The sequence below is a fragment of the Poecile atricapillus genome, chromosome 7 (assembly GCF_030490865.1).
Source record: "Poecile atricapillus isolate bPoeAtr1 chromosome 7, bPoeAtr1.hap1, whole genome shotgun sequence".
NCBI classification, from domain to species: domain Eukaryota; kingdom Metazoa; phylum Chordata; class Aves; order Passeriformes; family Paridae; genus Poecile; species Poecile atricapillus.
The window spans coordinates 13354518-13380836 of record NC_081255.1 but is presented as its reverse complement, the minus strand read 5'-3'; the positions used below and the strand labels follow the sequence as shown (position 1 = coordinate 13380836).

Below are 26319 nucleotides of genomic sequence, written 5' to 3'. Positions count from 1 at the left end.
AGTTAAATAAAAACAGAGATTCTGTTTTATCATTTGACCTTTCCAGGCCTCTAATGTGAGCTGTGATTGATACAGCAGCCCTTGCACAAACCCTTCCCACTAGGTCTGGCTGTGAACAAGGAAAGCAGCAAAGATTAGAGTCCATGCCTTGTACTTTAATTAGCTCTGAAATGCAGAGAAGCTGAATTAAAATGGAAAAAACCCAACAGTGTTTTAGATAGACTGATTTGAATATAACAAAGATGATTATTCAGCTGAGTTCAAGACAAATGGTTCCCTCTAGGGCAAGTGGTGGCTGGTATCAAGTGCTGTAGTCCTAAAAATAATAACTGCAGTGACATTCCTATCAGGAAATTTTCTTCCCAACTCAAACTAGCAATTGACTGAATGCCCTCAAGCAGGAGGGTGATCCCTTTGTATGGGGCTTGGATGCCAAATTGTTTAGAAGAAATAAATGGGATCACCTCAATTAGCAATGTACTCGCCAGTCTAATATACCTTTTCTTCCTCCTCTGTTTTTCCTATAAGGGTTTAAGACTTCCTTTTTAAAAAAACTTTTTTCTTTTTCTTTGAGAGAATCTAACTATGAAAACAAACAGAAAAGCTAATCTATCTTGGAAGGCCAGAGACTTTCTTTGCAGACTCAGAACTGAGTGAAAAAAATAGCGACAGTGATTATATAAAACAATGCTGGCAATATTTTTGTCATTCCTGTAGCAAAAATCAAATCATCAAAATACATTTCTTAGGACTGAAGATTTAACATGCAGTTACAATCTTCTGTGTCCACATAAACAGTATATCCATACATACAGAATTCCTAGTCCAACATTTGAAAATCTAAAATAGATGTTGCTGTTTTAAGAATTCTTGCAATGCTCATTAGTTACTTTGTAAATTATTTTTCAGAAGTCTCTTGGGAGGGCTAAGTGGATCATGAACAGCTTAAGATACTGTTTGAAATAGTTCGGTAAAATTAGACTCGATATAAAAAAATAACACCTATTTAATGTGTCTATTTTTTCCACTGGGCTCCACACAGGTTATCTCTACTGAGGCATCGTATCAAAGCTCAGGATTTGTGGGTCTTTAGGCTTCAGGAAAAGCCTGTTCCTCATCTGAAAACCCATTTGGAGCTTAGTCTGACCAATTAGATTATCATTACTTTATCAAAGAAAGCATCTGAAGGATTAAAAAAGAGTGCATTGCATGCAAATTAGAAACAGAAACCTTGTAAGCACATCTGGGGTTCACCAATCTTGTGAAAAATTATCTATAGAAATGAAGCGTGACTGTACAGAGAATTTATCTGATGCTGATGCTTGTTGTCTAAATTCTGCAGTAATTGGACATGTGCTTTAAAAGAAGTATCTGATGTGTAATAGTACCTCACTAGATTAGATTCATGTGAATTATTATCACTTTTCTGCTAATGAGAGGAACAGCTCTTTTGGGATTTGGTGCCATTTCCTTCAATATCTAGTGAGCCTTCCTTGTTAAAGTCTTCAGGGCTTGCTTGCTGCTCAGTAGCTGTGGGGCTGCAGTACACAGCCGGTTGTTTAGTGGCACCAATTGCAATAAGCCCCATTACCTAGTTTTTGGTATTTTTTGTCTCTTCCAGAAACATTATGGCCTCTCCCCACTGAAGTTTCCTAATCAACATTCCCAGCATGTGCCCTGGCATGCCCTGAGCATAGGGAACCAGTGGAAGGAAGCAAGGGTTACCGGGGCAGTTGTGCCACTGTTCCCAGTTCAGCTGAGCTTTCCAGCTCTTGATCCTTAATTTAAAATGTTAACTGGAAATTGTTACAAAATTATTTTGTTTTGCTACCAAGATTCATATTCTGGGCTTTGAGACCCAGCCACTTATATAAATTTGGTAAAACTAGACTAGATTATTCCATGAAGACAGGATACAAAGGGAGGTTTACTAAGGAGCTTGACATGTAGTGGATGAGGGATGCTGGCAGATACACTTTAAAGCTAGTCCATTTTCTGAAAAACATAACCTGTAGGTCAAGTATAGTTAAAAATCACCAAAGCTCATAATAGCACATTTCTAGAGGCAGCACAAAATGTAATTTGTTTCTCACTCTGTTTTAAACATCAATGACAGTGAAAAGCATCTATCTTAAAGCCACCATGTTAAATATACAGGATACTGTCTGGGGTGGTTAATACTTCACAATGAATTATAGGTAGGAGATTTGCCCACTAAATATAGGTTTGTTTTGTCATTGCTTTGCATTTTGGTGTGAAATAAGCCTGATGTATGTTGCATTAGAGATGAAAATCTGTGTACTCTCAATGAATGCCTTTCCTCCTCTATTACCACCAGTTTATTCTTCTTCAATTTACCAGTTCCATTGTGTATTTATTAAGGTGATGAAAAAAAGGAAACGTGGCTGTTAGCAATTTCAGCAACCCCATTGTGCTCACATTATTCAAGAAACCTAATAATCCACATGAACTAATTCTGACTTACTGATGGTCTGCTTCACTAAATCAGGGTGATTTTTTCTAGTGAATAATGGACGATGCAGTGTGCCAGTACCTTAATTAAAGAGAGCCTCTCTTATTCTTGATCTTATTTTAATTTACAGGGTAATACTACAATAATATCACTAATGGAAGGTACATTAAAGGGCATAAAGTAGCATTAGCTGTATTAAATTATGGCACTTGTGTTAATTAACTGCTGAAGCAAGATGGTCCTAACAGCTAGAAAGGTCGACTAATGCATAAATAAAATCTTCTGGGATGGGAAGCTAAGAAAGAGCAGACATTTTCCCCTCATCTGGCCTTGCTGCAGAGGATCAGAGGGTGTCCTGTGCCGCAGCCTCAGGAAGGTTTCTTTCACTGTGCTGCCTGCAGAGGTGGCCTGACCTGTCTGCAGGCTCTGCCTGTCTTCAATTCCACATGAAGGACAGTCCTGGCAGTAAGCAGTGAGGTACAGCTCCAGGTTTTAAACTTAGTGTTGTAGGAGAAGTTCAGTAAAATGCTGATAATAATTCCTTTGAGGTCAAGCTAAAGGTTCCTAGCAGATTTTGGATCCAACTGCTGAATGTTTAACCATGTTAATTTTGAAGTATTTTTGCTCCAACTGTTATATTGTCAGTGACATGTGCATTTATACACTGTAAATTAACTGTAATTCAGCATGCTTGTAAAAACCATGGTCCCAGTGGGTAACAGAATGACTGGCTGGGTAAAACAAAAGCTCTTATTGCTTTTGAATGATTAGGTTTTGATCTAAGAGCCACCAGTTTCTTTCTGACACCAGAATATCCAGTCTCTGCACAATGTTATTAAGCCCTTTGGAATTTATTTTTATACTCTTCTCTCCTTGAAGCTTCTGTATTTAAGCCCCAGGGTTTTCTGACGGTGTCTCAGCTGCGGTTGCAGTTCCAGCTGCAATAGAAATCTCTAAATCACAGTACGCAAATGAAAAGTAACCTCAGTTTTAACAGTTCCTCGCTCTCACATTATCTATTCTAAATTTAAATCCATCTCAGCATCTGAATAAATTATCTGAAGGAAAATATATTTGCTACTTAGGGGTTGGGGCTTTTTTGTCTTCTCGGTCAGCCTGCCCCTCCTGCCAGCTGTGAGCCTGATCTTCTCCTGAGGCTGTCGTGGATTTGGGGTGGGTGAGGACCCTTGCCCTGAGTGGGAGCTCACCCTGCAGCTTCAGGCAGGAGGTTCCACCAGGCAGGCTGGGCTGTACTGGGTCCCATCCTCTGGCTCATTCCACAGATGCAGATGTGGATGGATTAATTGGAGTAAATCGCTATGTTACTCTGTCATACACTTGGCAACACTATATGATAATGTCCCTCTGTAATGTACCCAAAAGCAGAACTTTGCCCTAGGGAAGTGGTAATAGATAGAAATTCTGTAGTTTTGTTTGTAATGGAAAATGTTTTCATTGATGTTCAGCTCAGAACGAGACCATCAATATTAAGACTTAGGCTTCAAGCTTTTAAGGAGATGACTGAATACCTAGCAGTTTCTCTGATTAAATTATAAACTCATTAGAGAACAGGAAAGAAAAAGTAACGTGTATTTAAGAGCATGTCAATTGATCAGTAAGTCCCAAGTGCAATTTTTGCATTTTAATATATCTACTGTAATATGTCACTAAGGAAAATGGTCCTTCATTTTCTGTAAGGAAATCTAGGTTCATCAGGAGCTGAAATAATTAAATGGCCATGGTGTTTATTCACACATGAGCAGTCTCCAGGGGTTTACTCAGTACAGGTGTCCTGGGTGGGTTTTACTCCTGCCTGTGTTTGGATAATACTGATTTCCAGCCTCCATCCTGGTAACACAAGTCCTGTCCATCAGCTCAGTGCAGCCTCAGTTGCAGTGGCTGGAAGGGGAGCAGAGCAGTGGAGTCTGAATGCTGTCTAGGACTCTCATTCTACTATGTGCTTTTGAAATCAGTAGGTTTAAATCACCAGGTTTCACTCTCTGCCTTTGCTCACTAGCATCTGGTCATCTTTTCTTTTTTGCAAGATATCAAGTATTTCCATACTGATCTCCCCCAGCTGTCTTTCAAGGAAGCTCAGTATCGTGCAGGATCAGGGTTTTTGAGGAGAGGCATCAAGCCTTTTTGTAGTTTAATTCATTTTCCCATTGAATATTAAAGGAGTAGAGATAAAAATCCTGATGAAAGAAATGAGGATTTTTCTTTCTGTATTGCTTTGTACGCTGGAAAGCAATCCAAAGAGCCTTTCTGAATAAATTCAGTGACTCCAATAGCTTGCAGAAACTTTTTTCCTTTAAGCTTTCAAATTGAAGAGTGCAATTTAAAGCAAACACTGAAATAAGCTTAAGGATCTCCTATATCACATATACAAATGACTCCTGGCACAGGGATGTCCTTCTGGTTGAAGTTAAAGCTGGAGTGGTACAACATATTGTCACATGAAAAGTTTAAAAATTTCCAACTATTTCACAAGTAACAGGAACTACCATATTTTAGGTGTGGGTTGGTTTGGGGTTTTTTTAAGTTTACATTCTGATCCTTTCCATGAGTACTAGTGTGGTGGTATTGCCTGCCATTAGTTTTGTTCATGTCAGTACCTGATTGCATCTGCTTAGGAGCTGATTTTTCCTGGACACTCTTCATTGTGTGAAGTGCCTCAGAAAGTAGTACCTGAACCCAAAATATCCACGTGCTTTCTCTTGACATAGGTGATGTTTCTCTCTCTCTCTCTCTCTCTCTCTCTCTCTCTCTCTCTCTGCTAATTTTTTTTCCTGTTGTTGTTGTTGGTTTTTTTTCTTTCACCCATCATTCAGCTGTGAGCTGGGGAACTATCTCAAACTAAGAGAGTTAACTCCACTACCTTTCCTCTAATTTCCCTTTAAAATGGTGCCATAGTACCATTCTGTATCACCTCTGTATCACTCCCTATATGTTAAAAGTTAAGTATTGAAGCAAGAGACCAGTCCTGATACTAGTTTCAGGTGCCATCCTATAAATCAGGAGTAATTTGAGTGAAGTTACCCTTTTTAACCCATTGAGTTTCAAATGCATGTAAGAGGAATGAGAGAAAACAAGTGATGAAAAGGAAGAGAAGACAGAAGGAAAAAAAGGGGAAAAAAATGGAAGAAGGGAGGACAGAAGTCAGAAGCCTATCCCAGCTTTTATTTAAAAAAAACAATGACAAAATACCCACACGTCTCAGTCTGTTCATCCTGTCTCATGTCTGTATGATAGAGCTGATGTAAATCATCCAGTTCCGTTCAGTCCAGTGTTACAGTCACACCTACTCAGAAACTAGAAAGTGAATTAGTAAAGGTCAAGGTTTAATAGTATCATCATGTGGGGTCTGCAAGACCCTTCTTACCATTCCCTCTGGAGTCCACCTCTGGGATTTTTGTGCCTCAGCAGTAATAGTGGCCCATGCACAAAGGGAATCAGTCATCACAGTCCCTATTTGATCACAGCAGGCTGTAGTGAAAAATCCTCAGTAAAACCTGGGTGAAGCATATTGTTAACTGGGCTGAACTACAGGGTAATTTTTCAACACTGCTGTAATTCTGCTCCCATAGATTATCATCTGGTTCATGGAAAAGTAAGGAAAGAGCTACAGAAACAAATGGCAATGCTGCAATTTTAGCAGGCAGCAGTACGGTCAGGGAAAAGGAGACGAGGTGTTACCCTGCAGGTCATGTTCCCAAGAGAAAGTCTGGCTGCTGACGCATTCGGGAAAGCGCAGTGCTGGCTGCAGCCCTTTGCAGGAGAATGGGCTGTGTCCCACAAGATTTGTGGAATATGGCAGAAATGAAAGGATGCTGAGCAGCAAGAGGTGTCCCAGTGACACTAGGAGAGAGCAGGAACTGCTGAACTTCTTGACATACTGCCACTCCTGAATGAGACCACCTGTAATTTTTGCAGCATACTGAGTCCTTGGAGCCTTAGAGTCAGTCTGTCAACAGCACCTGGCTGCTCACACAAGAGTTCATACAGACTTTCATGCTGGAAATGCTGCTGTACTCTGGAGTAACCCAGCTGTACTTCACTGACAATTATTTTGACATATCTGGGGTGGTGGCACCACTTTGAAATAAGCTAAAAAGTGAACAAAAACCATTTCAGAATAAGGCAGATAATCCATAGCTTCATACCGTAGGTTACGTCTGATCAGGCCTTAGGACGTACCAAGGATAGTGCAATACATGGTTCATATGCCTGCCCATGTGCTAGTTGTGCAGGGCAGGTTTCTAAAGTTACTCTCTTCCTCTGAACCTATCTTCTGACTCTGATGTTCATGTCAATGTCAATAGTTGCCTGCTTCTTCCTTGCAAACTCCCTTGAAAACCTTGTGATTCTTTTCATTTTCTCCCTTAAATCCATTTCTGTCTTTATGATAGCTCTGAGTGCCTTTTCTCTCTGCCAGGCAGCATTCCTACTTCCACCCTCTCCAGATGTTGTCCTGCAATATGAGCCAATATCTGATATATTAAGATTTATAAAGTACTTTGAAATACACTTAAGAAGGATTGGTAGAGAAGCGTAATGGATTGTTATGATCTGTCCTCTGTGCACCATCATTCATAAAATAGGCATGTAAGGGAGTGCTGGAGGAAATGTTAATGATACCAGTACTGTCCCAATGGTAAAGTGACATGATGGTTCACATTTAACTGCCACCAGTATTTCTGTTACACTACACATTAAACCTATTAACAACCAAGAAGAATAAATTTTATTACAATAAGGATATATACCTTGAGATACGCATCTTCACATTCAACTAATTAGTTACCATCAACTGTTTTTACTTTGCTCTGTGACATGTGGTATATAAATCATTACAATATGTTAAATGAAAATGGCTGGTAATAGGGTAACCATCTGCTCACTGTTGGAAAGTTAGCGGAGCAATATAGTAAGCTGTACTTCTAGTAACGATGCTAAACTCACATCCCTGAAATACCAAATATCTAAAAACAGCTGCCTCCACTAATGCCAACATTGCTAATGCATCTCTTACCCTTTTCATTTCCAGAAGTAAACCACATATTGCAGGAGGTAATTTTGTTCTTCAGCTTGAACTTGATTTCAAGGCTAGAGTCTGTAACAGCAACGTGAACCACCGTATCGGAGAGCCCGATGTTTTCCTTATATTGTGTTGACTGCTTCTGAACAGCCAATAAATAATCAGGCTGCACACTTTTCTCAGGACATCTTTTCATCCACAAATATAATTAAACCCCCTTCCTCCCCTAACCCCGGCTGCCAGGCCCTTTTTCAGGGATGACATTATTTTGTAAGTGATAGATAGGTGGCACATTGCTGTCTGGTAACGTATTACGGTGAAGCCCATCAAAGGGTGCCTGCTGTCTAATAACCTCCCGTGCCCTATGAGCATTAAAGATCACCACTGCAAACAGGGATCAATTATTTTGCCACAGACATCTATTATCAGGGGCTGTCACATACCTTCGTAATGAGGTTTCCTGGATACCGAAGCAACAAAGTAATGCGTTGGAAAATGAGCAGTGGGACACGAGTGAAGGACTGCCTGCCAAAGTTGAGGCTGTGCCTTCAAGCCAGAGCAGCTCCTTCACTCCTTACCCATTCAGTCATCTGCTGGTCAGGGTCACTATCACAGTGCTGACGTGCTGGCTGCCCCATCAGTAATGTATTGCACTATCACCTGTCAGAGAGATTAATATATTCCTGTATTGAATTCCCAAGATGTGGCTCTCAGCATTAAAGAAGCTGAGGAATTAATTTGGCTTCCGCTGTCTGAATGGAAAAGAAGTTTGTGATTTCATCAAAGTCAGATGCTAGTCAGATGCTGCTGTGGCTTGCTCAGACCACGTTGGGAGCGAGGACTGGTGTTTGTTCAGGAGGTTACATCTGGCATGGCAGTGTCTGATTTAAGACTGTGCTTCCAGGGAAGCACCTGCAGGGGAAGAGGCTGCAGGAGAGCTCATTAGCCTGGCAGTTTCTCAGTCCCAGAATGAATTACAGAATAAGATGTGTGGTCTACAGGGTCTCAAAAAGCTGTGGCATTGTTTAGGTGTGCTATCCTGCAAAGCTTTCCAAGTTTAAAATGTTACAAAAGAGACTTCTTGTGCTAACACGTTTTCCTTTGTTACCTTGCAAGAAAAGAAGCACGGGCTAAAGTGCTTCTGCACTTTAACGCTGCACGTGTTTGGTGACTCCATTTTGATTTACAGTGAACACTTGCCTGTTTCAAAATGGGGTGTCTGCACTTTAAAGTTATTGGGAGCATTTATAGACAGGGATATTGTGATGAGCAGCACTTCATAATACCTCAAAGGCATGGTGCCCGAGCTGGGAATTTGATAAGCTGAGATCCTGAATTGGATTCCAGCAATGGTCACAAGTTTTAGGAAGCTCTCATTTGAAATTGCAAGCAGAGGAAGAACAGGATTCTTTCCCTTTAATTACATTAGTTTTATTGAAGTGAAGCATTGCTTCAGTTCCCAGAACACTTTATATATATTTTAATGCAAGTTACCAGATACAGAATGGTTGCAGGACTGTTTATTGTTTCTGACTTTTATATGTGGTAAAACAGTTTTTACTTATTTTCCCCTTTAACTCTCTTATGCAGTAAGGATCTTTAGATGTTGGGATGGTGTTGACTGAAATTGTCATAAGCATAGTAATTTAACTTCTTTGATTTGGTAATGGTTCTATAGTGCTTTGGTTTAGTCCTGTTCAGAAAAGCCAATCTAGCACTGGAGTGCAGGCTGGCACCCTTTTGTGCAGGAGAGGAAACATGAAATTCATTCCTTTAGTAGCTGATCTTTTTCATTAGCCTTTTAGATTTTTCTCATATTTATTGAACTGTGGTCTGTTTCTTCCCTAAGATAGAACCAGAGCTGTTGATTTTACCATGTAAGCACAACGAAGAAATGACTTGGAAAAGTGTTTTTAGGGTTTTTTTTTCCAAAAAATTACCATTTGTGACCAGCAGTTAGAGCACAGCAGGTCCCACAACCCTCTGCTCCCTTGGGGGAGCGGAGACAGTGGGAAGAGGGAGCAGCAATGGTAGTTGGGCCAGGGAACAGAGCTGCAGTGTGATATGGCATCTGTTTTGTCAGTGACCCACTTTGGGAAATGCTCCTTCCCTCATCCCGCACCCTGCACACCTCCAGCTGCTCCTGTCTCACCGTCTTTGATTCTCTTTCCCATGATGGGATCATCACACCTCCAGCTGAAGCGCATGGGCAGCCACTGCCCGTGTTGCTCAAAGGAGTGGAAACCTTCAGGAGGAACATCTCCCTTTACAATAAAAAAGTAAAGCTATTATACTTTGTCAATGCAGAAAATTGTTGATCATTTAAGAAGCTTCATTAAAGATCCTGTGTTTATGGAGCCAAGCCTTCCTTCCTTTTAATGCCCCTGAAATAATTCTTCCAGCAGGACAGCAAAACAGCAAGGGGCCAGTTACATTTTTATTCACTTGTGTCCCATAGGAACTGCAGTCTGCCAGCAAGGGCAGCTCCTTGCCCTCTGCAACAAAGAAGAATTAAAAGATAGGAAGATGTGGTTTGAGAATGGTGGGTTACAGTTAGTAATGAGCTAGAGATCAAACAATGTGAGCGTCATTAGCTGCTAATACTCTGCTACTGAAAATGTTTAATCCAGAAGCTAGATGGGAGGGGGGTTGGGGCAGGGGTGAATAAAGGGCTTCATCCTCCTTTTCCATTTTATTTGTTCTAATGTTTTATTCCTGAGTGGTGAAGGGGGAGTGGAGAAAGAGTTGGATGAAATAAAAAGTAAAATTAAAAAGAGTATTTCATTTCCCCTCTAGTGTACATGTCTTGAAAGAAAGTTCCAACAGTGTAGAACCCTTACACACCCAAAGCAGTTTGCATCCTTTTACCTTCTCATCAGGTAGGTCAGTTAGACACTGCAGGAGTAACCCTTAGTGTGGTGATTCTTTCCTTCCAGGTGGATGACAGCAACAGCCTCCATTCTGACATGGATAAATAGCTCATGCTTTAGACTTGATGTCTTAAAATACATATCCAAACTTTTTGTTTTTAAAGATACTGAATCACTATATTGAGAGAGCAGATCCTGAAATATCTCACTTTCCAATGACTTTCCAATGGCTACATTTGGAGACTAATGGTGACTTTGTGGTCTATATGTTGGTTTGTTTGTTTGTCTGCTAGTGCTTCATAAAATATAGATGCTTTAAATAGGAGAGATGCGAGACAGCGATACCACAGAATGACAAAGGGTTGTGTGTTTTGATTCCAAAGGATATACTTTTAATGTTCCCTGGATTCCTCACTGTACACTCATACCCGTGGTTTGACTAACAAATGCACAAGAAGTGTGTGGCTGACATTCAGCCTGCTTGTGAATTGTGGAGAGGAGATACATATGCTCTAAAGGCTTCATCCAAAGAGCATCACTTGATGCATCACTCACAGATTTTTAGAGACATTTAGCATTTAAAATTAAATTATGTAACAGTGGTTGAGTGCTGACTCTTGGAAAAAATTGGAGATTTTGGGAATTTCGACTGTGTTTTATTATACCAGGGCTTTTGAAAAATCTCTTGTGCATATTAGGACCACAAAAAAAAGAGCTTATTGGCACTGAAAAAGATTCAGCAATTTAAAATGGGCTGAGTGTATGTCATAACAGGAGGGAGACCTTTTGGACAGTTGTGCAAATATTGCTGCAATGCAAACACAGTTAATTCAACATAAAGTCCAGTCTGTTTCCTGTATGAAGAGCTTCCCCCTAATTCCTAACAAATAAAATGTATACCTTTGATATCATCATAAACTTGGCACATTTAAAAAAAGCCAAAAAAAAAGCAGTTTAAAAACTCAGCTACTATAACTATATTATTCAAGCAAGAAAAGAGGAAGAATTGCCCTGAGGTGTAGGGGAGAGCAGGGCACTTGTTCTGCCTCACAGCCACAGGAGCAGGGGCTGGTTAGACTGAGAGGGGCAGCTGTTTAGAGCTTGCATCTCAGGAGAAACCTGGTACAGATTAAGACGTTTTTCTGTAGAGTTCTTTACCTTCACAGATAGGTCAGCATCTGAAAACCCAGGGAATATTATGAAGGGGTAAAACTGAGTCAAAATACCGGAGTGATTTGCATACAGAAAAGAAAAAAAAGTAATAAAAATATTGTAGTCTCAAAAAAAAAACCCAAAAAAACAAGCTACATTCAACTTCTGTTAGAAGAACAGATGCCAGAAGCTTGTTCCCTTTGTGATATGATTATATGGCCACTAAGTCATTTGGCTCAGTCAATCTGCTATATATCATGATAAATCTGTGTATATCAGAAAATCTACAAGTGCTGCCCTTTTTCTCTCCTGATGTTTTTTCACCCAGTTTGCAAGCAGAGACTTCCTTTAACAAGATCTGGGGACACTTCTGAGTCCTGTGTAATGCTCTCCCCTCCTAGCTTGTGTAGGTCAACAGGAGGAAATGCTGAGCAGGCATGAGAATAGATGAGGAACAACAATAAACGGCAGTGGTGGGAAAGGAGGTCATGACTGCTGTGGGCACCATCCTAAATCCCAGTGAGCTGTCTCCCTCCTTCTCCTCTGCAGCCCTCATTGTCTGAGACAGAGAACACAGCTATAAACACATCAGACACAAACAATAATTCCTTCATCCCCAGAAGTATTACTTACAAAAATATTCTCTAATGAAGCGGCCATTATATTTTTCTTCTTGATGTTTTTATTTGCCTAATTCAAGGAGCTTCTGCTAATTATGCCCAAATTCATTAAAGATAAAGCTCTGTGTCATGCAAGCATTTTTAGAAGGATTCTGTCAGGGCACCATGTCTTTTCCTATTCACCAGGTCTACAGGTCCTCTTCTTATTTTCAATGGATGGTAACTCTCTGTCAGTGTGCAAAAAACACTCAATTCATTTTGAGCAGCACACTTATGCCCTGAGGAATGCTTTAATGCAAGGAAGCTCTTGTTCACCATCTGACTCTCTGTGCCCCAAAATGGATCCTGTCCTATCTTGCTAGATCTATTCCTGGTAATAACCTGCTGCTTGAGAAACAAATACTGCTAGACCTCCCTGTATTAAGGACTTTTAGGTTTTTTTTCAAATCTAACCTCTTTCTTTACCTGCATCAATTAGTCCTCTATTATTTTTCATAGAGCTATTTATTTTATATATGCATACATTTTACTTCCAGATTAGCTCAGCCTTTGAGAAACAGAAACAGCTTGTGTATTTTCCAGTGGAGTTTAAGGCTGAGGAAGACTGCTGACATTTCTGGGAAAACTGAAAAGTTTGTATAGGATTTTAAAAGCTATGTTATGCAAGATGGAATTGCTAAGGTTTGTTCTTCAGTATAAACATGTACTGATTGTTTCTGTCAGCAGTATTTCACTGTTGCTTTCCCCTATGACAGCCTTACATTATTCATAACTTAAAATCTATTCTTTAAATTTTCAGTTATAAGAGTTTCCTGGCGGGGGTCACAGAATATGAAGGGAAGTATTGATTTGAAACATTTAAAATATAAATGAAGTTGTTTCATTCTTCTCGTACATGGAATATTATAGCCACTGGATCAAATTCAACCCCCAGCATGTCTGTTTTCATAGACAACAAAAACATGTTCCCAACTTCTCAGTGGACACTGCAGCTTCTGTGTGAACATTCTTTGATTTGCACAGTATTTGTTAAAAACAAATATGAATAATAAATGTTCCAGAGCACTTGAAGGCCAAAAGCGATCACTGTTTTATTCTCATCTGACATTAAGTCAGAATTTTAAGACTTTAAAATACAAGGGTTTAAAACTACCAGCCCTTTGTCACTAAAACTTCCCAAAGCAGTGTCAGCAACCCCATTTCGCAATGACATGCACAAAGTCCCTTGTCCCACGTCACATAATCTTGTGGCTAGGACAAGTACTAAACCCAATGGCAGAGCTATTTTGGCACTGGGGGCAAATTAGCCTTGGTGGTACCACGGTGGGCAGGTCTGTATGCATGTCCACACATGTGTCACCTGCTCGTGTCCACACGTGTCACCTGCTCATGTCCACACATGTGTCACCTGCTCATGTCCACACGTGTCACCTGCTCGTGTCCACACATGTGTCACCTGCTTGTGTCCACACGTGTCACCTGCTTGTATCCACACGTGTCACCTGCTCATGTCCACACATGTGTCATCTGCTCGTATCCACACGTGTCATCTGCTCGTGTCCACACGTGTCACTTGCTTGTGTCCACACGTGTCACCTGCTCGTGTCCACACGTGTCACCTGCTTGTGTCCACACATGTGTCATCTGCTCGTGTCCACACGTGTCATCTGCTTGTGTCCACACGTGTCACCTGCTCATGTCCACACATGTGTCACCTGCTCGTGTCCACACATGTGTCACCTGCTCATGTCCATACATGTGTCACCTGCTCGTGTCCATACATGTGTCACCTGCTCGTGTCCACACGTGTCACCTGCTCGTGTCCACATGTGTCACCTGCTCCTGTCCACATGTGTCACCTGCTCCTGTCCACACGTGTCATCTGCTTGTGTCCACACGTGTCACTTGCTTGTGTCCACACGTGTCACTTGCTTGTGTCCACACGTGTCACTTGCTTGTGTCCACACGTGTCATCTGCTCGTGTCCACACGTCATCTGCTCGTGTCCACACGTGTCATCTGCTCGTGTCCACATGTGTCACCTGCTCCTGTCCACAGTCGCTGCTCCAAGGCCAGTGCCAGAAGCCAGGTCCCCTCTGCCTTTCCCCATCTGAGCTCTAAGAGCTCCTTTCCAGCTGCTTCTGCTCAGGACTGCCCAGCTCTGGCCACCCACCTCTGAGAAGACCCTGTCAGCCATCAGGAGTCACACCCACAGACCATCTAGGGACCACCTTGTGGGTCCCTTCCAACTCAGAATGTTCTGTGATTCTGCACTTAAATTATTCCCTTTAGATTTTCCTTCAGTGAAAAAGCAAGTAAAAATGGGACCATTTATCATCTATCTCAACATTCAAATACTAAAAAGTATTTTCAATTTTCCCATCTTTGTATAATTCCACTGAATTTAATATAATATAATAGAACATTTGCAGATTCTAGCCATTTTATTGGCTTCAAGATAACAATAAGTAGTATCTATAATTAAAAGCTACTGTCATATGGTATTTTTGAAAAAGAAAATAAGCTTTCTCAACACAAAATCAGCAATTTAAATATATTAGATGAAAGAAGAATTGTTTTCCCAAATTAAAAAGAAAATATACACTTAGAACTTTATTCCTAAACTGATTAAAATTACTGCCAACACATAGCACTGTGTTTGTGGTGTTGTTATACCAACAGGGCTAGAGATAGGGTGACCCAGTAAATCTTTTTCAGTATCTTAAGTTAGCTAGAGGATGCCAAGTTGCTTTTGGCATACTTCAGCAGCTCGTTTTTCATCAAGTTTTCTTCAACAGGAGAAAGGATTAGTATTTTTGAAGTATAAATTATTCACAGAAAAAAATTCTGTCCAGGATGGCTGAAAGTATCTTCAGAATTTAATCCACCTTCATAAATACTTTTGACTAATTTTTCTGAAAACTCAAAAGAGTTTTCAGAGTTTTTTCCTTTGGAATTATTTTCCTTTAAAAAATTCACCAAAAAAATTTAAAATGGAATTTAAAATCTGAAAATAAAACTATGCATTTAATTTGACACACATTCTTTTTCCCCCTGTTTTGGGTTTTTTTCAATTCAGTCAGTGAACTGAAAAAATCAATTACTTGCAATGGCACTACAGGCAAATAATTCTTATCATAATCATCCCAGAGGGAATTATTCTGTGACAAGGAGCTTATATTGTATGGAATTTAGAAGTTTAAAAAATTGAGGCTAGCATGATAAGCACTGAGAAATGTTGTTTTGTTTTTACACTTTTCTCTTTCAAGTTATGACTCCAATTGAGATGAAAAACCAAAAGAAAAAAAAAGACAAAATGAGGAACAGTAAAAACTCCATGTATTTTAAAGTGGATTGGGAGTGTCTGATAGTAAGCAGCTACCAATTCCCGATATTTTAGACAGAGCTGTGAGGCCTAAGCATTTTAAATGTCAATCCCAATGAAACACAAGAAAACACCAAGGCAAAATAGTTCTGAAATCTTTACTCGGCTTCACTTGCTGTGAACAGGTCGTTAAGCACTCTCAGCGCCGCTGCTTTAATCATCAATAGCCTGGAACACAGTCCAGAAGAGAACAGAGCTGCCTTATAATTATGCTTAAAGCTGAAGTTCAGCAACAGGGTTTTCCAAAAAGAGCTCAGTTAAGCTGCCCTCACCGTGAGCACCTCGCTCTCCTTCACCCTCACGACGGGCACGGAGCGGAGGCAGAGACCCGGCAGAGAGCAGGGCCATGTGCTCCTCTCTGGGAACCACCACAGTGCTGCAAGGGACAGAGGCTGTCCCAAGGCCTTAAATTCGGTACAACCTAGGGCTATCATCATCATCAACCAGCAGAGGAGCAGCCCACGGGAACAGGAGGACACATTTACCTGGGTAAAAGGTGCCTTTCAAAGCGGTTGCAGCGCTGAACCTTGGGCAGTGGCTTCTGTGCAGATGAGGTGAAGGCATGAGCCTGAAAAGAGAAATGTTAAGCTAGTTTTCAGAATCAAGCATTAGTCATCACAATTCAAAAATATTTTAGGTATTTATCATTTTAAAATACCCAGTAAGAGGACAGGCCACTAAATCGTATGACAAAAGTTTTCATGTCTGGATTCCCAGAAGTCTGAAAAGACAAACACCTGAATTATATTTCTATTTATGCCCTCTCTTACCCCAGCAGTTTTTCTAGATGTCCAAACAGTGTCCAGACATCTCATGGTGATATTGAAAATAAAAGAGTAATTTCATCAATATTTTTTTACCTTTCCCCAACATATCTCTACATATAAAGAAAGGAAATATGATTTTTTTCTGTTTAAAGCATTTACAGACTGGGCTTTTCAGGGACTGTCAGGTCATATGTAACCATTAACAGAACTTTACTGAAAAGAGAACTTAGCCTTTGTTTTTTGGTGTGCTTAATTGCTGGTTGTGTGTATTGGTGGTTCACTTAAAGCAAATGATGGCCAACATACATAGCAAAAAAACCCAAGCATATTTTCAATAAACCTTTTATCTTTGGAGAAAAGTCTGACTTCTTTCTGGCTCTTTACAAAGAGAAGTAAGTGGGTCTCCTGATGTACTGCCTGAAGCTTTTCTGCTGGCTCCTTTCCCTTGCTCCAGCTCCATCTCCTTTCACATGGCTTCTGTCACCGGGGGCATCCAGAAGAGCTGCCATGAGCTGGGTTGGACCAGCACCTCTGGCAGGGTTAGACAGACTCCATAAATGATTCTGCTTTGTGTTTGCTTTTTTCTCAATACAACTCATCTTCTTGGAAACAAGTTTTTCCCTGGTCTTTGTGTTTATTTGGAAAGGAGGTGAAAATCTCAGGACTTTTTGATTTGTAAAATCCCCTCACCTACAGACATAAACATAAACACAAACATAACAAGAGGGCTTTAAAGCAAAGCTGGTCACAACAGATGCCTATCAGGAATAAGCAGGGGAGAGGGCTCCTCACAGAATCCTCATAGCAGCACCCACAGAACAACCTTTCCTGTGACTGCAGTAGGAACAGGACCTGGCTATTCATTGCATTTAAGCTATCAGAGGTTTCACTTTTCCAGGTGATACCTGGTGTCCAAAAGCTGGTGTGTGTGTGTGTGTGTGTGTGTGTGTGTGTGTGGTTGTTCTGCACCCCTTCTGTGCCTACATGCAGGGATCCTGCCCTCCCAGCTCTGCAGCTGCCTGCGGTGCAGATGTTCCACTGGCGAGGACAGCCCTGGACATTCCCTGCTCCTCCAGGAGCGCTGCTCAGAGCAGCACAAGGTGTATTTTCTCTTCCTTGGAGGCAACCACTTTCAGCCCATACCCCACTCTTCCATGTATACCATCTGCAGCAGTGACTGCTGGGGACAAGTTTGAGCTCTGAAATGAGTCTTTGAGGGGCCTCTTATACAGAAATGTTTTAAAACCTTTTAAGAAGAGCAGCAGATGTATGGCTCCACAGAACTGGATTCCCTGGTTGAATTCTGTGCACCATGGATATCTTTATGCTGCTTTTCTCAATTACAGTCCCCCAAAGGTTACCAAAATCAGTATGAAATTAACCTTGCATGTTTCTCATGTAGCAGAAACACTGCTGTCTTGACAATAAATACTTTATTCCCTTCTGTGACACAATAGGTGCTATGCCCTGAGTCTTTTTCTAAGCTAGTAAAGATATTTCTGCTTCAGCCAGGTCTGTTCTGCATCAGTCATGGACACAGATTCCCAGCAGCTCACTTCAAGTATTGCTGCATGTGAGAATAAAATTTCTCCCATCACATTCAGTTAAATGACATTTCTGAATGGGATTTGTAAACCATGTCCACTTGGATGGTAATTTAATGGCCACAGTTTTAGACCTCCCACACAACAAATTGTTCCTTTTCAGTGTTGTGCTGGGAAAAAGAATTCAGGACCAGCTGGCAGCTGATGCTGTGAAATACTACTTACAAATAAAGACAGGAAGCTTGGTGTAATCACTAGCATCTTAGAGCAGCTTTCTTGGGAGTGCTGCTGAGCAGCAGATGTAAGACTTTAATTATTAATTAAATTAAACCCAGAAAAATTGATTTCTTAATAAACTTAAAAGTGGTGATGCACATTAGCACAATGCCGGGAGTTTCAAATCTAGTGTTCAGATTTGTATTAGGAGAAAAGAGAAGAAAAAGTGACTCCTAAAGATTGCTTAACTTCTCTTTTTAAATTTGTAAGCTCTAAAACTTAGCTGTGATATATTGCTGTACCTTTCATATAAGGTTTGTGTACCACATTCTTAAATCTAGCAGGTTGTGGTAGAGATTTTCACAATTGCTGCAATACAGTGGTTAAATTCTGCCTGGTGGTACCATCATGATTAAAATAGAAGATGGTTTTCAGGTTTCTTTTCATGTCTGTTGACTTGATAATGACTGACTGCCCAATGATGGATGCCAAACTAAGACTGACTAAGAAGAACATTAGACAGCACCAAAAAATTTAAAATACTGAAAGCTTTTCTTTCTTGATATGCTGATGGCAATGAGCAGCTGTCAGTTCTCAAATTATATGCTCCCTAACTTTGCACTATCAGATAATGGCAGGGTACTGCCAAGCAGACTCGTTATTCCAGCTGGTGGAGAGAGATGTATTCTTGTCCCAGAACTCCTTGCCACTCTGATATGTAACACTATGGGGAGCTGAAGATATTCACGTTTTCAGCATCTCCTAGTTTTTCTTGATATTAGAGTTAACCAGTTAAAACAGGAGATACATCATGACAACTCAGAACACCTGAGCTCTGTGGTACCTCTGCAACACCTGCTTCTCCCTCTGCCCTCTCATCCCATACCTGTGTCAAGATATTGATTGCTATATGAAGTACAGCAACTTAGCAGGTGAGACCAAAGGCATTCCAGTTAGAAAGAAATTTTCAAATGAGAGAGAAAGAAAAATAAAAATTACTTGTAACACTGATGTACTTAGAGTTTACATCAGCTGCTTTTTCTCAGCTCTTCGTTGGTAGTCTGGGAACCTACCAAAACAATCACTAGTGTTATATGACCTGTTGGTAGCACTGGAAGAAACTGTCATTCTTGATCTTCATCTTCACAAGGAGGTTTGGCTTCCGCTCTGGGAGAGACATGACTGCCTTTGTCCCCATCCAGCATCTTTCATGTAGGCAAGAGCTAAAGCTTCCTGTTTCTGAGGTTAAAGATGAGAGCAAAATAGGTGCATGGGAACACTGTGGAATACTGTCATCCTGCCTTGTCAGCAGCCCTGTCCCTAAGCATGTCACACCTGGGCTCCTTATCCTCCACTGACTCCCAGTTTCCATCCCATGATTATTCAAGGCCTTGGACCTGCCACTGAAAATTATAAAAATATTATCTCTCATTACCTAAAAATACAGCCACCAAGCTTAGGATAATATGAATGAAAGCTGGAAACAAATTAGGCTTCATTTCAGGCAGTGTGAAGTAACATAAATTCATTGAATTTACGGGAGCCAGATGGATTTACATCGGCTAAGAATCTGACAAAGTGTGTTCACGAGTGAAAGTATTTGCAGAACACGCTGCTGGCAAACTCTAGCAGATTTTATAATGACTTTCTTTATTGACACATTTCCATAAAAACTAATACCTCTGAAGAAAAAAGCAAAAATGAATGTTTAGGAAGGGAATGGAAGTTAGTTCTCTACAGCAGCTAACAGTAGCTATATATTCAGACATTTATTTCTGCTTTAACACTTACAGAATATGGACTCAAAGTTAGAAAAAGCATGTGTCCACTCCACTTGGCTAAGTTTATAGAAGTATTTAATATTAAGGATAGGTATTTTTTAATGTGGTAAACTGACATTACTTGTACTCAGAATTAGCTGTTCTGTTGTACTGGACATAAGCATCAATGGATTACTTTTAGACTTTGGATCTAAGAAACTAAAGTCTGAATATTTTCTGAAGTCAGAATATCTGTTAGTCTGTGACATTTTTTATCCAGTCACAGAATCAGAACAGTTATAAATGTTATATAAAGTTATATAAACTACTGAGGTGTTTGCTCAGGTTACTGCATGCTCCTTTCTGTGCTTGTGATGAGTGCTGTTGATCTAGACTGTAACATTTTCAGTTGCCTGTCTGGTAAACTACTCCATTTCAGAAACATTTACAGTTTATTTGGCAAGGTACGGTAGCTTGTGGCCCTCTGTCTGAAAGGGGCAGGGGAAAGGAGAATCAAAGCCAGAAGGACCTGCCTCGAAGAAATTTCGCTTCAAAAGAAAGACATTATGCATCTATCGGACAATAATCAATCTTAATCAAATACGGGTTGAGATATAAATTGGGATATAACAGTAGTGATGCTGCAGTTGTTTATATGGCCAGCATTTACTTGACAGTATATAGAAATGCTTGCCAGCATATGAACACAATAAATCTTACAAACGCATTAATATTTAAATTTAGCACTTACGTACCCTTATTGTTGGGTTAGCTTAGTGCAAACAGTGGGCAATCCCACGCCTGCAAGCTTTCTGTGAGCCTTGGGACTGTGGGAAAGGGAATTATGCTGCCCTTTTGGACTTTGTTTTCTTTTTTAATTTCAAGCTTTCTGATCTCCTTGCAAGTAGGCCGCTGAGAAAGCAAAGCAAACATGCTTTCTGTGCCTCAGCTTTGCTGTTCCCCACTAGATACATTATATTCAGCTGAGGGAAAATAAGAAGCTATTTTCCCCAATTTTCCATACTGCCTGTGGGAATCTAATTCAATTTCCTCCCAAATTTAGCAGTGAAAATGAAACAGTAAAGAATAAAGTTGAAGAGGCTTCTGTAAATCTCTGGATTCTAAGGTACTAAGGTGCAGCAGGATTACCGAGCACAGGTTAAACTTCTTTTCTAACCACAAAGCTACTTACAGATTTAAGAAGCTTAAAAAACCTGATCCAACATTAGTCCTTGCTTTGCAAATGAAAGAATAATATATCAACCTATAAAAAGTTATATTTGTTATTATTGAATTTGTTTATCCCTTATTTTTGATGTAGCCCTATTCCACAAAGGATTTTTTTTGTTTTTCAGTGAGAGATTATGATGTATTAGATAAATTCAGGGAAAAGTACAGGGGGAAAAAACTGGTGACCAAATGCATTTCCAGAAATAAACAAGTGAAAAAAAGGACTCACATTTCATTATTCTCATTACAGTGGCTACATTTAACCACAAGACCACAGTGGTCTTGTTCCTAATGTCCAGGAAAAGATGCTGTTCCGTCTTTGCATTTAGATTCCATACAGCAATGTGGACATGAGACATTCATATGACTCAAAAAAAAATATTAATAGAAAACAGAAGTTACTTTTTTGCTTAATGTGAGCCGGAACATTTGTTCAGCAGACCTACCTGCAGCCAGCAGTCCGTGCCATTTTCTGATTGTCAGCTGTCCTTAGGTGTTTTTGACCCTTTTAGGTCTGAACTTCAGATGGGTAGTCCTTACAGTGAGCACTGGTAGCCAAGATTGCAGTAATTATCTTCTTACCTCTTCGATGAAAATGTGTCTGCTGCATTCCCATGGAAATAAATTGGCCAGCAGTCGTTTTATTTCTTCACAACAGTACCCTTTATACTTTTTTTAATCCCAAAAAATCTATTAAACTTAGAAAACTGAGATAAGGATCAGCACACTTTGGGGTTTTTACATGACATGGGAAAATCTTACAATATAAGGAATAATAATATTCAGAGACATGATGTTTCTGAGACTGTGAGCCTCAATGAAAAGATGTTCACTTGTCAGAGAAAATTAACAGATAACCAGACTTACCTAAGTAATGATGTTTACCTTGTACACTGAATGGTGCAAGAGTTTTGTAACTTACCTGTATATATAGTTTCTCAAGTTATGATGAATTTGTCTCATAAAGAGTAAAAAAAAAAAAAAAATTTAATCTGAAAAATAATATTTTAAAGGTACTTATATTTTGATTTTTCTTTCTCAACTTACATTTCAACCTTCTTCCTGGCTGAGGTATCACTTCAAATGTATTTATAATGTGGAATTTTCCTCATTGTCTACATTACATTAGAAAACTTAATCTCACTGGGGAAGCTGCCTCAAGGTCATTAGTAAGCTTGAGAGGCATAATGTAGATGACATCTTTAACACGTTTGATGTCATGATAAACACGGCCAAGTCCTTTAGGACAACTGTAACAAAGTGCTGGAAGTAGCTGCTAGCACTGGGGAGCTGACTAAGGCTCCTAACATTGCCAACAGTGTTTTAAAATGCCTAATTAAAACCGTGTGGGGATGGTATTTTACGTTGTGTGGGCAGTAATGTGAAGAGCAAACACACCAACTCCTCTGCAAGTTCAGGCTTTGCTTACCTGGGAGCAGGGAGCCGACTCGTGGCGTGCAAAAGGGAAGAGTCTGTGCAGAAGGCTTCCAAGTTGCTTCCAAGTTAATTTTCTAAACTTTGGCAATGACCTAGAATGATTCAAAGATGTATCTAAGTGAGGAACATATGGCTAGTCGTTAAAAATGTATCAAAGAAATCATCTTGTCTTTCTTTCTCATGAATGATCTCTTGAACATCAAGGATCCCCTCACGTGCCCCCAGTCTGTTGGTTGGCACTCCCCTGCGAGAGCATCAGCACGCTATTAGCAATTACCTTAGTGATATTTACAGCATTTTAATGTCACTTGCCTGTATGTAAATAGAGTCTGTGAGGAGCAGAGCACACCCAGGGCTCCCACCACAACAGCACTGCTCCGTCAGTGCGCCACAGCGCTCCTGTGCCTTATGTAACTGCCAAAAATATCATTTCAATTGCTTTATGACAAAATAATGAGTCTGTCAGAGATGAGTGGTCAGAAAAACAAGTTTGTTCTCCCACACAATTAGGGTTTATAGCATTGGACAGCAATATCAATCTCCAGTGATTCAAAATTGAATTTGCACGTTGAGGGAAATGTGTTCTTGCGTGTGCTATAACCAGGCTGCTTAGCAGGGGGAGTCCACACAGGTTGAACTGGGAAGATGGATATTCACTGTGCTGCAGAAACATCAGGGTGGAAGTTTCCAAATGCAGACAAGTATTGTGGGGCCATGGCATTCAGTTCCACAAGCTCAGCACTGACAGAGCTGCCCCACCAGAAGCAATAATAAAAAAGTCTGCAAAAACTGTCACCAGATATAAATGGCAGACAGCTTTTGCCTTCAGGTAGAAAGCCATTCCAAGGGCCTACATCTCTCCATACGTGACCTAATTGTCCATGGAGTTGTTGATATTTATAATCATGGACTTCAGTCATTCTCTGTGAAGTCATACAAGCATTAGACCTCAGCAGTGCCATTTACAGTGAGCATGTACTGTATCTCAGAACTGCACTTTGCCCTTAACATTTGCTGTGTCCTTAGATGAGATTTTGGCCTTAAGCTGTTTGCCAGTGCAGTGCAGAGGCTGCAGCACAGATCCTCTTCTGTTCACCAGACCTTAACCTGTGCTCTCAAACCTGCTGTATTGATTACAGCTCCCTCTGCCATCCCTTCTCTGTGCAGGCAAACCCACTTGGTGTGCCAGCAGCTGCTCCCCACCCACTGCTACCCAGTAATTGCCTTTCTGGTGTGTGTACACCATACCCTGAAGAGGACTTGGACTTCCTACGTTGGATTTCAAGAAACTAGATAGGCATGGAATACTGTCGTATGGAACTCGGTACATTGGAGGTGAAATCAGTTTTTTTAGGTTTTCAGACCTTCTCCACTCTTATAGAAGCAGCCAAAGCAACCACATTCTGCCAATGGAAGCATCAACACAGACTATGGGATTCTTGTGTTGAATGTGCTTTGGATGTAATTAAACCTTTTGTTAGTATTTCAGATTGACCATAGTAACAGCTAGGAACAGCCTTCAAAGCAAGTGTTTAATGAAATTACAAATGGGACCTGGGCTTTTCAGTAATAATTTATCACCGTTGATATTCATATAAGATAACAAAATATTTCCTTACCTCTGGAGTAGTAAAAAAAAGTAACCTTCCATAAGAAAGAGATTAATTTGGGTATGCTCCATAGGAAGCTGATTGCACATCTTGAGTGATCTGCTGTGAGCCCAAGTCAGCTCCCAGCTGATGATCTGCTGATTGACAGCTGAAATTCCTAAGCTCCAGACAGTGCTGCTTTGTTTCACACCACTGACAACCCAGTGTATCTCATAAAAAGAGTGGTTCTCTCATGGTCCGTCTGTGTGCTGCTTTTACCAAAATAGCCTTCTTTCTGTAACCCTAAATATTCCTGTTTTCCTTACTGCCTGTCCTGCAAATAGAGGCAGCCTTTTATTGTACTCTAGTCATCTCTCAGCCCTGCTACACTCATTTACCTCTTTCAATCATTCAGAGAAGTCTGTCCCTCAAGCACAACATGCATTTCTCTTTGCAGAAGTCTCTGAGACTGTGCATATGTACACTCTGATGAGCTCCCTGGGACAGATTGCCCAATTCCTAGTGCATCCTTCGTAAAAAACCAAAAGCATATGAAATATTATTTCCCTGTTTCTCTCTCCACATACACCACAGATTTTGATAGTGGCTTGGTTTTCCCCAGACACGGTACCTTCCAGTTTGCTTTCTACAGATGCTTCTTGTTTTCTTTCAGTTTTACCACTGCCTGCATTTTACACACATTGACTATTCAGCTATGTCCTTGATTTGCAGTGGAAATCGTGATCAATCTCTTCAAGATCTGTCAAGTGGCTTCAACAAAAAAAATGGTGCAAGAGGAGAATCAGAGTCTCTGGTTCAGTCTCCTGAATGTCTGATTTTACTTATGTTCCACTCTTTTACTTCTTATATATAGTTGCTGACACTAACAATCAGTTCAATCCCTTCAGATTTTATTAATCTAGAGATTTTTTCATACTTGTATAACACTAATAATCATGAGCCAAACCAAACTTTTCTGTTGCCCATACACCAAGAAGACAATCAGAAGGCATCTGATCTTTTGTGGTTCAGGTTTTGGTGGGGGTTTAAACATTTATTTTTTTGCCTGGTATAACTCACTCTCAAGTCAAATGTCACATTTTTAATATAAATGTATTTTTAACCTTAATTTTAGCTAATCTTGTAGCAAAACATAGTGACCACATTTGTTCCTTACCTTCTTCTCCTTAGAAAGTGTACACAGCTAAATTTGAAGTATTCTGAGGATTCTCTAGAAATTCACAATTGTTGGCTGGTTTTGGCTCAGTTATTAACATTACATTTGGACTATCCTCTGCCTACAAAAGTTTTATATCAGTCCTTTATTTTTTTCTAGTGATCAAACTTATTGTTTCTCTTATTCTCTTTAAATCATACTCCTTGAAGGCTACACTACTCTCCCCTCTCTCTGCATTGGTTCTTTCTTTCTTATTTTTTTTTTTCCTTGGTGGGGAGGCATGCTTTGGGGTTTGGTTTGGGGTTTTTTTTCAGTTTTTTATTATTACTTGGAATTTTCTTTTAAAACAGGACGTAGCATTCTGGGTAATTCTGCTGGGAAAGCTTTCAAAAATACATATAAAGTATATGAATAAGTTCATCTGCATAAGGGTATTGATTGAATTAATCTTTGATTAGTCTACTGGTTTAGGACAAGAAAAGCCATTTAGCAATCCTTCCATTCCTTCGCTTCCTAGCTAAGTGGCTAAACTGTCCCTTCTTTGTCTATTTTGTGTGTGTTTAGTCTGAATGTCCATACAGGGGGCTGTTGGTTTTAAATCTCAGTTAACAGGGTTTTAAAATTTGACAGGAGGTTGCCAGCTACTTCCAGAAGAAGATGCATTTTGCTGTTTTTGTGCAAAGCTGCCTGTATCTGGTACAAACACAGCCCTCCAGGATGTCTCATTCTCTGTGTCCAGTGGGGCTTGGTGGCTGCAGTCGCAGATGCCTTGTGCAGGACCCTGCGCCAGGGCCCTGCCACCTGCACCCTGAACAGCTGCCCACTGTGGCTGTGGGTGCTGCACCTCCAGCTGACAGGCACAGGCTCTGCAGCAGGCTTGCCCTAAGAAGTTAAAAATCCGTGCACCAGGACAGGTAGCAGAGCTGTGTTGCCCATGCTCTCTTGCCTGGGAAATCAGGAAAAGGAGGAGGCAGGCTGTAAAGAGGTGGGGCACAGTGGGATTAGGGAAAGCGGGCAGTAAAAGGAAATGGTGAGGCTTTGTGGGAGTTATTTCTCTATGCA

General features: G+C 40.4%; 1 protein-coding gene across 6 annotated transcripts in view; it reads left to right on the top strand.

Moving 5' to 3' along the window:
- NTNG1 (netrin G1) overlaps positions 1-26319 on the top strand; it is a 156485-nt gene that overhangs the window by 68847 nt on the left and 61319 nt on the right. The gene's annotated exons all lie outside the window — the stretch shown is intronic.